Source organism: Gossypium arboreum, chromosome 6, assembly GCF_025698485.1.
Source record: "Gossypium arboreum isolate Shixiya-1 chromosome 6, ASM2569848v2, whole genome shotgun sequence".
Taxonomy (NCBI): domain Eukaryota; kingdom Viridiplantae; phylum Streptophyta; class Magnoliopsida; order Malvales; family Malvaceae; genus Gossypium; species Gossypium arboreum.
This window is the reverse complement of record NC_069075.1, coordinates 115,577,220-115,587,602: the sequence shown is the minus strand read 5'-3', so window position 1 is coordinate 115,587,602 and position 10,383 is coordinate 115,577,220. Positions and strand designations below refer to the sequence as shown.

General features: G+C 37.2%; 1 non-coding gene across 1 annotated transcript; it reads right to left on the bottom strand.

The window, feature by feature from the left end:
- Positions 1 to 286: 286 nt before the first annotated feature.
- LOC128294427 (small nucleolar RNA R71) lies at positions 287 to 393 on the bottom strand. Its single transcript, XR_008284738.1, has one exon. It is a non-coding gene; the product is annotated as a small nucleolar RNA R71 (small nucleolar RNA).
- Positions 394 to 10,383: the final 9,990 nt, after the last annotated feature.

Below are 10,383 nucleotides of genomic sequence, written 5' to 3'. Positions count from 1 at the left end.
TTTTGAACTGAAACCTAACACCATTCAAATGATCCAACAGTTTGTTCAATTTGATGGTTTACAGGACGAGGACCCAAATGCTCATTTGGCAAATTTCTTAAAATTTTGCGACATGTTTAAAATTAATGGCGTTTCTGATGATACCATTCGCCTTCGGTTATTCCCTTTTTCATTGTGGAACAAAGCTAAATAGTGGTTGAACTCATTACCATGAGGGTCAATCACTACTTGGGAACAAATGACTGAAAAGTTTTTATTAAAATATTTTCTGCCGGCTAAAACGACTAAATTACGTAATAATATCTCTTCTTTTGTGCAAATGGATTTAGAAACACTCTATAATGCATGGGAGAGATACAATGACCTTTTATGGACATGCCCTCACCATGGGTTACCATTCTGGCTACAGGTTCAAACATTTCACAATGGCCTGAATCCTTCGACTAGACAGATGACTGACACAGTTGCTGGTGGAACTATCAATAGTAAGACACCTGAGGATGCTTATGAATTTATAAAAGAGATGTCAATGAATAATTATCAGTGGCAAGACATGAGGACAAAGCCAACGAAAATAGTCGGCATTTTTAACGTCTATTCGGTCACCATGCTCTCTAATCAGGTAGAACTTTTGAATAGAAAAATTGACAGTTTTCTTGGTTCTTCACAGGTTCACCCAATAATGCAGTGCGAAGCAAGTGAAGGTGGATCAAGCAATTTAGAATACCTACCCTATGGCTACAACATGGAGAACGAACAGTTAAATTACATGGGTAATAATCCTCAATCTCAAAATAATCCTTATAGTAATACTTACAATGCAGGTTGGAGGAACCACCCAAATTTCTCATGGGGAGGCCAAGGGAATTAGAGACCACCACCACCTCCAGGCTTACAACAACCACCCAACCAACAAGGGAAAAAGCCAAACCTTGAGGAGATGCTAACAAAATTCATCTCGGTGTCAGAAACTCATTTTCAGAATACCGAGATAGCACTTACGAATCAACAAGAGTCGATCCAAGGGCTCAAAACTCAGATAGGACAACTCACCAAACTAATTTCTAAACAACCACAAGGTAGCCTGTCGAGTAACACTGAATCTAACCCAAGGAAACAACTCAACGCAATTACCATCCAAGACAAGGAAGGGTTAGTGCAACCTGAACCAGAACTGAGGCAAGGAATTGTGGCAAGTAATAGCAAAGGTGAGGAAGACCACAGTGAACAAACACCGGTAAGTAAAGAGTACAGACCTCGTGTGCCTTATCCCAATGCGACAAGAAAAGATCGCACAGACGAACAATTTGGTAAATTCCTTAAATTATTAAAGAAATTACATATTAACTTACCGTTTATTGAAGCTCTTTCACAGATGCCAAACACAGCCAAATTCTTAAAGGAGCTTTTAACAAATAAGCGGAAGTTGGATGAAGCGTCGCATGTGGAGCTAAATGCAGTTTTCTCTACCATACTACATGTAACACTCCAAACCCGGCCCGGACGCTATGGCCGAATCTGGCATGTCACATTGAAGTGTTTAAGCGAAAACCTTGTTTTCATTGAAAACCCTTCCTTAAGATATGAAACATTAGTTATCTTATGCAAACAGTCTTTTCAGTTGCGAAAGCTTTGTTTAAAACATTTAATTTAAGAAAACTTATCATTTTAGTTACGGAAACATAGTAAACATGCTAAAATTCAAGAAACCATGTTCAACCTCTCATAATTACATCGCATAAAAATAATAATCCAAATAATAAGAAAAAGGGGAGGCCCTATTACAATCCAGTCTAAAATCACTTAATAAATCAGAAACTAAATGCTGTTCTTTTTTTTTAGTAGAACAAACAAGTCCAAGCTGTCTTACTAGCTGGCCACCCAGAGTCCCTCCAGACATCGAATCTCCTATTGAGCATCACCTAAGAAAAATAAAAGAGGGGGTGAGTTTTCGCAAACTTAGTGTGTACATCCCTCGAACAAACATTAAGCATACATCAACCACCATACATCATAGATGTAATGAAATGCAGTGCAATCCCATCCCAATAATCCATCCGCTATACACCAACTCTGTCCCCCAATACATATCATGTAGGGATATAAATATCGACCCACCAAACCGATACACATCCAGGGTAGCCCGATTACGGAACTACCTTCATTTACATATTGGGCTTCAAAGCCGTCAGTGGATCCACGATTATCAGACAACCATGCGATCCTCATATACTTCCTCCGTTCCATAATTCCCAACCCATATGCAACATAAGCAGAATACCATTTGTATGCAGCAGATATGCATGTCACATCCATTAAACTTACATTCAACACATAAGGGTATTTTGGTCATTTTCTCCCTTAGAGGCATTTCTGTAATTTTCCCTTTATTACGGTTTTCACTTACCTTGGCTCGTTAACAAATCTCGTGAGCTAAGGTGAACAAATACTATGCACCAAGTAGGATTCCGAAGAAGAGGAGGTGGGTCATTAAGACCGCTTAAGTACCAGCCCTCCGTAGATCCAATCCTAGACATGCATATACTTGTTGCCACACCTTAACCCTATGGCTTGTCCACGATCTTTAATAAATTAATTAAGTTTTATGGAGTCATCATATACTAGGCCTACAGCCTCTTACAAAGCCCAGATAATTCCCCCATACCTATATATATATATATGGCCCACTAGGCCCAATCTCTTTCATATGGCCCATTAGGCCCAAATCACATTCATATGGCCACTAGGCCCAAATCACATTTACAGTCATGCTCACATACAATTTCCCAACACATAGCATCAATTATCAATTTTTTCCTATTATGGGCCTAACAACCTATCGGGCCCATTTGGCCCATTCGGCCCATTTGGCCAATTCACAACCTAAGTCCATGGAATCACCCATGGGCCTCAGGCAATCTATCGTTTCCTCCTTATGAGTGTTCGTACACTCGCAAGACTACTAGAGCCAAACTTTCGGCTATTCGGCATTTCAGCTTTTCGGCATTTCGACTTTTCGAGATTTGCCGATCTACTTGTATGTGCAGTGTATGTACACACCTGGTAAGCAAGCCTACTGCGATTCCCTTAGTCACCAACCTACAAACGATATCACCCTTCCATTAATCGTATGCTTAACACATATTTTACCCAAAAAAAATCAAAACCTCACCTTATCCTTACCTTGAACACCAATCCCTAATAGTTTTTCCTTGATTACGTACTCCTTAGATCTGCATTAATCTTACTCATTAAAACCAAATACTAGGGGACTAGCATCCAACATAATTCACCCCCTTATCTCACTTAAGATCATTCGGCCAACCTTAGTCAGTAAGAGAGCAATACTTACCAAACCGCAAAACACCGAGATCCGATGCTAATTCCCTACCAAAGTTGATTAGAAAGAGTGAGGGAGGGAAGTAATCGGTATTAATAATACTAGCCGAAATAGAGATAAGGTACTTACACCAAAAGAGTAATCGGCCCAAGGGAGATTCGACTTTTCAGCTTTCAAACTAGTATGGTGAATAAGGTTTATTCGGCACAAATTAAAGAAGAAGAGTAGAAGAAGGAATCAACTAACCCAAAAGTGGAGCAAAGAAAATTGTGTAAAGGAAAAGAGGGAAAATCGGTAGAAACCAAAAAAGTAAAACAAAGGGTTTCGGCTTTTAGGAAAAATGGTTCCTGGCAACAAGGTGGAGGGAATTTGGCATTAGCCTGGCCACCCCCTATTCGGCACCTATTTATAGCCCCTATAGCCGAATTTCCTGACCCTCAATTCCCCATTCCGCTCCATAACTTCCCCCTTTTCATCTCCTCATTTTTCTCCCTGATAACTCCCTAAACTATTTCCTAAATTTTCTCTTCTGAACACTCCCCTTGGAATCTTCACGCCACTTCCAACCTTCTAGAAGACCAAAATTAAACTCCTAAAAAAAATACTAAGCTAGGATTCAAACCTCGGATCTCCTTGCTATATACTAACGCCACCTCCCTACACCCTAAGTGGCGTCACTTAGCTGCTCCTCCACAAGGCTTTTTGATGCCATTTTCTCCTATCTTTATTTAAAAGCCCAACTACTCCCAACTCCGATTCCTTTAATAATTAAATTAAAATTCCTCCACCACAAAACTCAAACCCAGAACTTCTCCAACATACCTCGACACTTCAAATTCCTTAAACCCTTAAAGCCAACATGTCATTTGTCATTTTCTTGCTCACTTAAAAATTTTATGAGACCTAAAGCCCATTTCATCTAGGCCCAAAATTTGAGGCGTTACACTACATAATAAGCTGGCCAACAAATTAAAAGATCCAGGGAGTTTTACAATTCCTTGTTTAATTAGTAGCTTAGATGTTAATAATGCTTTGGCTGATTTAGGGGCTAGTATCAATGTCATGCCATACAAAATGTTTAAACAACTAGGTCTTGGGAAACCCAAACAAACTAGGATGAGTATTCAATTAGCCGATAAAACAATCAAATTTCCTAGGGGTATTATTGAAGATGTACTCGTTAAAATTAGCAAATTTATATTCCCAATTGATATAGCTGTTCGAAACATAGAAGAGGATAGTAACGTTCCTTTAATTTTAGGGAGACAAAATAATCACCCTTCAAGCTCGTATATCGAATAACACATCAAAAATTAAAGGTGGGGGTATAAATCATCCTACTAAAACTGCCCATGTGGTGCAACCTACTTTGCAGGAAATAGGTTCGAAGAACATACATGAGCCATGTTCAAGCAACAACAAAGGACCTATCTACGAAGAATGAAGGCTACAAATCGAGGAGCTAGATGAATGGCGGACACATACACCGAAAACACACGATAAACCAAAACCACGCCATGACAAGCTAGATTTTTCCCCAAATCAACTTAAGGTTGGAGACAAAGTGCTATTAGACGCAGCAGACCCTCGTATTACCACTTCTGATCCAAATAAAGAAATCCCTTTTATGGTACTTAGCATTTTTCCATATGGTACAATCAAGGTAATTCATCCCAAATTCGGCACGTTCCAAGTAAATAGTACTTGCCTTAACCCTTATGTTGATAAAACTAATAGTAGGCATGAGGAGTGTAAACTCCTCGAACCACCATGACCACGAAACAAGAGAGGTAAGTCGAGCTTAGAATATAAATAAGTACTTCTCGGGAGGCAACCTGAGCACTAACAGTATTGATTTCTTTAAAATTTTATTCTTTAACATTTAATTCACTAACTGAGTCACTGAACACAAGATTTCCAGAACCACACAACCAGGCACATGGGCGTGCCATAGGCCGTGCACATACCACGGGAGGAAAAGCAGCCGTGCGATACGGCCATGTGAAAATAGAGTAAAAACGTTTCTCTAACACGGGATACGATCAGTTGCCATGGCCGCGTGACATGGCCGTGGTCAATCTTGCCAAATTACCACGGACATATGACACGACCGTGCCCACCGACTGTGGTCGACCCTGTCAAAATAACACGGGCATGCGCCTTCATACACAGGCTTGGGAAAAGCAAACGAAGAATGACAGACAGTGCAAAATGGCAGTGTGCACCAATGTACACAATTTTAAAAACCATGAAACGTACGGGCTGAAATAAGGGCACATGAGCGTGCCCACGGCCGTGTGCCCCAATTTCTTTATAAACACCTATTATTTATTTTATTTCTATCTTTATATTTTGAAATTACTTTTTATTTCCTTTTAATACTATTTTATCTTGATATTTTATAATTTTTATTCGGTTATTTCTTTACGAGTAATTATGCTTCTTTATATTTCCTAAAAAGTTCTTAATTCTATCACAGTTATAAAGAGCTCCAAAGCTCATCACTTAGGAAATAAAAACTCCACTGGAAAAGGTTCTCCACAACTGCCATGTCCTCCTCGACTACGACCATAGCTACTACCAGATATAATATTCTTTGGCGCAGGACTTATGGACTAATGAACCTCTACCACAGCCAGAGTATCGTCCTTCACTCTCATCATTGCCTTGGCTGATTATTCTCCATAACTCCAATTCAAAGAGTTCATCCATCGTTTAGGAAGTTTCACTTCTCTCCCTATCTTATGATTATAGATCTATATTTTTCAATATATCTATCTTTTTACATTGAAGACAATATACATCTTCAGTGTGGGGGGTCTTTTATATCATTATCAAGAATCCCTGAATTTTGTCTTGTTCTCATGTGATCTTCTCATACCACTATTAGAATGAATTTTGATTAAGTTATGATTTTTATTGATATGTCTTGAATTAAAACATAGGCATTCATGCATTGATCGTTTAAACTTTAAGACATTAGGGAATCAAGCATGATTAGTTGATTTTTGAGAATTAAAAATTTTTTAGGTTGTTTCCCAAAGTTTAGATATTATATTAAGTTGAAATTCACAAGTTTAAACATCAAAAAGCCATAATTTTTGTGAGATCTTGAGCCTTTAGAGCATATGTTATTTCTTTCATGCTCACTTTTATTATGAGTGCGTCAGTATTGATTTGTTATTCTAGAACTTGCTTGATTATGTATGTCAAGACCACACCATTTGATTTGATATGTCGAGATGATAAAGGCACTTAGGTTTAACCCACTCACTCCACAAAAGCCTACCTTCATAATTAACCCTTAGTGAACCCCTTTGAGCCTAACAAGCCATTAATTGATTTACCCTCAATATTAACCCATAACCCATTATTGTTGAAATCCCCTAATTTGATCCTTATTTTTTGTCGAGATTTGATTTGAATTAATTGCTTAGCTATGTTTTATTCTCCATTGCAATAATTAAGTTCTATGTTAGTTGACTTGTTTAAAAAAAAATACTTACATACATATTAGTAGTAATTTATCGTTTTTGAGCTTGAGTGTTAATTCCATATTCTGAGAATAAGCTCATTTGTATTCAACTGATAATTAGTTAATTTTCTAGTTAGGTGATTTTTTTTTAAATCAATCTCGATTCTGACCTTTTCTTTCAACTTGTAACCACACCCCCTAACCAAAGCCATGTTACAACCCTCTAAAGACATTTTTGATTGATGTGTTATCTCAATATATAGTGGTGGAGATTTGATTTTCATGCAAGCCTATGGTAATAACTTTTCATATTGACTAATGAGTGCTTTATTTGATGTCCTTAAACACCTTGAGCGATTCGAGTGAATCTTTAGTGAGGATGTTAAACTCTGTGATATTTTGATCAAAGCTGATTACTTAGATGAGGGGGGACACCTACGTTTTCGTGATAAAATGCTCAACTTGGAATGTTTGAAACTTTATGTACTTTTAGTTGAATTTTCAATGTATGAATACTTATGGATTATTTTGAGATATTATTGATAAGGATTATAAATTGAGAAAAAATCATTTTGATTGTGAGTTGAGGATTTTGCTTGAGCACAAGCAAATGCTTAAGTGTGGGGGTATTTGATAAACCGTAATTTATACATATTTTTATCCCATGCTTAGCACATTTATGAATGGTTTCTCCTTAGATTTGGTGAATTCGATGCTCCTAATTCTTTAATTTCATGTTTTATACTTAGATGAGCATAGGAGAGTAAAAGGAGCAAGAAACGGGCCAAAAACGGAGAAAATGGGCCCACATGAGAAATTAAAACGGCCTAGACTTCCTCACACGGGTAAGTCACACAACCGTGTCCATTTGCTAGGATCGAAGCATGACTTACACGAGTAGACTACACACCCGTTCCTATTTAACAGCCTTGACCACGGTTTGGAGCAATCGCACATGGGCGTGTCACATGACGTGTCCCTGTCGAGCCCAAGTATAGCCCTATTTCGAAAAGACCACTTTTGAGGGCTCCGAGGCATTCAAAAGCCTATTTAAACACCTGAGGAGGCACTTAGAATAGACACACGGAGGAGGAGGCAAGGAATTACTCAAGGGAAGCCGATTGATCCATCTCAGAAGTCAGATTCATCGTTAAAACTGAAGATCTCCCTTCAATTTCCATTTAGGGGTTTTGGGTTTTCTTTATGTTTTGTTATCTTTACTCTTTTGAGATGTTTTCTTTCATAATTATGAACTAAACCCCCTAAATACCTAAGGGGAATGAAACCTAAGACAAATCTTGTTATTATTATCTGAATTGTATGATAAATATTTGACTTATTCTTAATTATGTGTTCTTAATTCTTGTTTTAATATTCTAGGATATTGATTCAAGTTAATACTCTTATTCAGAGGAGGAAAAGACCCTGTCTAAGAGTAAATTTATCGTAATTAAGCGGAGTTGATTGCATGCCTAGAGATAGGGTGATAAGATTTTTTCAGATTAGGGTGAAACCTAATAAGGGGATCCATAGATCGAGTTAATCCAACACTAGGGCGTTAATTAGAAAGAGATTTTAATTAATCAACCAAGGGTTAGACATTATTAGTCTCGAGAGAGATAATAATATAACTTAGGGATTTCTATGGATCAAGTCAAACGAATAAATCGTCTGATTCAGAGTTAAATAACAAGTGAAGTCTAGGTGGATTTTTCCTTGGGTATTGTCTTAATCAATCGAGTTCTCCCAAAAGATTTCCTCAATTTTCTCTCTGTGCATCCTCAGTTTAGTTAATTAGTTTAGATAAACAAACCCCTTAATTTTTAGGCTAGATAATAAAAAGGAAGTAATTACTATTACTCTTGGTTCCTTTGGGTTTGAGAATCCAGTCTTGCTAAAACTATACTACTATTCGATAGGTACACTTGCCTTCATCGTGATAATAGTTAGTTTGAAGAATGATTAGTTATAAACTTTTAAAACCTGTCGGGAATATCACGTATCACATCATCAAACAAGGTCAATTGAGTGTTCAATGCTCTTAAGGCAAATAAAGATTTTCGGCTCAAGGCATCTGCAACCACGTTAGCTTTCCCCAGATGATAATCAATAACGAGATCGTAGTCCTTCAACAATTCCAACCATCTACGTTGTCTTAAGTTCAACTCTTTTTGGGTCATCAAGTACTCCAAGCTCTTGTGATCCGTAAAAATATGACATTTTCACCAAAGAGATAATACCTCCATATTTTCAATGCAAAGACAACGGCTGCCAATTCAAGATCATGTACCGAGTAATTCCTTTCATGCGGTTTAAGCTGTCTAGATGCATATATAAATGGAAAAATATATAGGATTTTTCCTGTGTTGATCATGTGATGTGATACGTGTAATAATTTTTATAATTTATGAATGTCCGTTGTTGAAAACTAACTATTATCACGACAAAGGCAAGCGCACCTTATCAAACAGTAGTATAGCTTATGGCAAGACTGGATGTCGAACCCAAAGGAACTAAAAGTACTAGTATTAACTTTCTTTTTATTATCTAGCCTAAAAATAAAGGGGTTTGTTTTATCTAAACTAATTACTAAACTAAGAATGGACAGAAAGTAAATTGAGGAAATAACTCTTGGGAAAACTGAATGATTTGGACAATACCTAAGGGAAAAATCCACCTAGACTTCACTTGTTATTGACTCTGAATCAGAAGATTTATTCACTTGACTTGATCCATAGAAATCCCTAATTTATATTATTATCTCTCTCGAGACTAACAACGTCTAACCCTAGGTTGATTAATTGAAATCTCTTTCTAATTAACTCCCTAGTGTTGCATTAACTCGATCTATGGATTCCCTTATTAGGTTTCACCCTAATTCGGCAAAATCTTGTCACCCTATCTCTAGGCGTGGAATCAACTCCGCTTAATTATGTTAGATCTACTCTTAGACAGGTACATTTTCTTCTCTGAATAAGCACATAAAAACTTGAATCAATATCCTGGAATATTAAAGCAAGAATTAAGAACTCATAATTAAGAACAAGTCAAATATTTATCATACAATTCAGATAATTATAACAAGATCTGTTTTAGGTTTCATTCCCCTAGATAATAATAACAAGATCCATCTTAGGTTTCATTCCCATTAGGTATTTAGGGGGTTTTGTAACACCCCGTACCCAAGTCCGTTACCGGAGTCGAACACAAGGTGCACACAGACTTAACTTAATTATTTTCACAGTCCATTTAAAAATTTCCAGACAAGCTGGTTACTGCATCACTGTCGCCTTAAAAATCATATCTTGAGTTTCAAAACTTGAAAATCGGTTTCGTAATTTTTCTCTGAAACTAGACTCATATGTCCATCTACATATTTTTTTCTAGAATTTTTGGTCGAGCCAATTAGTACAGTTTATTAGTTAAAGTCTCCCCTATTCCAGGGTTCGACTACACTGACCTTCATGCATTACGTATTGGATATATCCCTGTACAGGGCTTCAATACTGATCCCTTTTCTTTCTATAGAAACTAGACTCAAAGAGGAATCTATACATATATGGCATGA